The sequence below is a fragment of the Lynx canadensis genome, chromosome D1 (genome assembly GCF_007474595.2).
Source record: "Lynx canadensis isolate LIC74 chromosome D1, mLynCan4.pri.v2, whole genome shotgun sequence".
In the NCBI taxonomy this organism is placed as follows: domain Eukaryota; kingdom Metazoa; phylum Chordata; class Mammalia; order Carnivora; family Felidae; genus Lynx; species Lynx canadensis.
The window spans coordinates 22705391-22708536 of NC_044312.2; the positions used below are offsets into that span (position 1 = coordinate 22705391).

General features: G+C 39.8%; 1 pseudogene; it reads left to right on the forward strand.

Moving 5' to 3' along the window:
• Positions 1–371: 371 nt before the first annotated feature.
• On the forward strand, positions 372–1056 carry LOC115526209 (annotated as a pseudogene).
• The last annotated feature ends 2090 nt before the right edge of the window (positions 1057–3146 follow it).

Consider the following 3146-nt stretch of genomic DNA (forward strand, 5'->3'; position numbering starts at 1 on the left):
CCATCCCCTAGATTAAATACCTAAATGTGGACACCCAGCACGACAGAGAGGACCTGCGAGCATATCTGATAGATCCTTCTAATGAACTTAGGGGCATTGTATACCGTGCCGAATAACTGATTAGCAGCCCCACAGAACATCAGTCATGCTGGGCTTCTTCCAGGCCACCCTCTGAGTAGGGGGAAGCCAGCCGAGCCCGGAGCAAGCAGAGGAGGAGGAGACCATGCTGGCAGTGGTCTCCTGGCGGAACTGACCGCTGAGAGACCTGAAGGAAGGAACGTGTAGCAGACGGGCGGGGAGGAGGCTGGAACTTATTTGATGAAAAGTGCCAGCCAGGAGGGTGGCAGGATGCAAAGTTGGTGGTAGCGGCCGCAGCATGGTTACCACACGTTATGTTACTTCTCAAGTATTTGGAATACAGATGGATGCAAGTTTTGGAAATCTCTTTGTAAGGTCAGCATGGGTCATGGCTGCACGATCTACAGACCTTTCCGGATATAACTGTGAGATGTCAAAAGCTTGCCCTGAGAATCAGTTTGCCTTTAAAAATGGTAAGTAGAGCAGCCAATGTGGTGGGACCCAAAATCTGCCTGGAAGAGGGTGTTCTAATGAGTGGTGTTATGGTAATGTTAGGAGAGGAGCCAGTGTTGCCTCGGTAGAGGGAAAAATAGAAGAAGTATTAGGCACCCAATATTTTTGACACGTGGGGAAAAGATGTGGCCCCGTTTTGGGGGTTTGTGTAGTCTATGCCAGATGGGAAAATAGTCTTAACCGGAACATACGATGACGGAGACTGAGGAGAGCATCTATCACTAACCTTGGTTTTACAGACAACTGGGTCTTCTGTGCTGGGAAAAGCATTAAGACAAAAAGCCCTTTTGAGCAGCACATAAAAGGACAATAAGGACACCAAGAAATGAAGGAATTCTGCCCAAAGTTGCAGAAAGGAAAGAATGCATCCCCCAGAAGCAAGACGAATGTGGAGGAAGTCGAAGAAGGTGTGCTGTCAGTAGTAATGGGAGAGCTGGCACAGAGAAACGTGGTGCAGATATTTGAAGAGCGTGCAGCCATCTCGGGGTGTGAATGAGCATTCTCTTTTCGATATCAGGATTATTTCTTGCTAACGTATATAGACATCTTTGTAAATGGGCATCATGAGCAAATGTGCAAATCACAGAGCCATTTCTAATGGAGTACCATGTTGAGCCTGCTATGGTAATGACAAATTTTGATTCTAAAAGCATACTTAATGGATAACTGAACAGATTGTGGGAAGACATATACATACACTGATAGTTTTATTATTCTTGTCTATCTATCTATCTACCTCCCTCTCTATCATTTATGTGTTAGTGCAGGTGATAGATGTGATATCATCTATCTATCATCGATCTATCTATTATCTATCTATCTATCTATCTATCATCTATTTATCATGTGTCATCTATCTATCATCTATCTGTTATCTATCTATCTACCTACCTGTCATCTATTTATCATGTGTCATTTATCTATCATCTATCTATTATCTATCTATCTACCTATCTATCTATTTATCATGTGTCATCTATCTATGTATCTATCTATCATCTATTATCTATCTATCTATCTATCTATCACCTGTCATTCTATTTATTGATCTATCATCTATCTATCTATATACTGATAGCTATGGAAATCTATCATGGAATAATATAGATTTAAGGGAGACTATGTTTCCTTTTATATATAGATATAGCATTTTGATTATAGTATCTTTTAAATTAAAAAGCTATTTGGCTTAGTTCTGTGTGAAATGTGACTTTACAGTCTGACCCTCCTGCGATATCTCTTTTCTTTAGCTTTCTTTCTCTTCCCAAGAAACCGAGAAATAAAATATGAAAACACAAATTTTAATTATACACAGTACAAAGTAAATACATAAATGTAGGTGGCGTTGGGGACTGTAGCTGGCTGGGTTTTGTGTAGGCAATGTGAATAACCCGATTTTGCAGAAGCCGTTTAGAGTGAGGCTGAGGTTGGTAACTCCACAGAATCCAGGAAGCAGACCAGTTCATTCCCTGTCCTAATTGAGGACAGCCGTGTCTGTATATTGAAAGCAATATTGCCATATATTCTCCTTATTTGATTGTTATCAGCATGGGCCAACCTGTCTGGGAAGCGGCGTGCGTGAATATCACAATAATTGTGGTTTGCAAACCAAGACATTAATTGTGTATTTACTTCATTTAACTTCATAATAGAAATTTTTGCCTGAAGATATAGTGACATATTTAGAAAAGTCTTAATGGCTGAGTGGACTCAGTCATTAAACATTTACAACATAATTTTATTTGACCCAAAATGACTTTATACCCAATTCTACATCAACATATAGGAGATCTAACTTTTTGGTTAACTTTAATCGTCCGCTAAATGACTCAAGCTTTCTTAAATATTGTTTTAGGGCACTAAATATCTACTGTGCATGAAGTATCTTAAACTGGTACATATACACAAACTTAGTGATCAAACTGCTATTCATAATAAAAGACAGCACTTAAATTTTGAATCTAAATTTTTTAACTTGATTTTATTTATTTTGAGAGAGACACAGAGAGCGAGAGACAGCACGCGCGCGCGCGCGCACACACACACACACACACACACACACACACACATATGCATGAATGGGGGAGGGGCAGAGAGAGAGAGAATCCCAAGCAGGCTCCACACAGCCAGCACCGAGCCCCGCTTGGGGCTTGAACTCACAAATTGTGATATCATGACCTGAGCCGAAATCAAAAGTCAGGCTCTTAACCTACTGAGGCACCCAGGTGCCCCTGAATCTAAATTTTAGATGACTTGTATAGAAAAAAACCTAAAAGTAGTAATTTTCATTTTGCTGTAAGCCCAGTTAGAAGCTATTCAGTTATTTCTTTTCTTTCCTTTTTTATTCAGCTGTTTCTTAAATGTTAATGAGCTTTGGGGTACTTCCTCAAACTGAATGTAATTCGTGACTAAATGCACCTTACACATTTAAACAGTTTTTGTACATTGTTCAGACTTTTGGCATTTCTAAGCTAGATCACATTCAGCACGTATGTGCTAACATTTGAAATACTTCCCAAGATTCTTTAAATTGAAACAAGGCACATTATACAGGA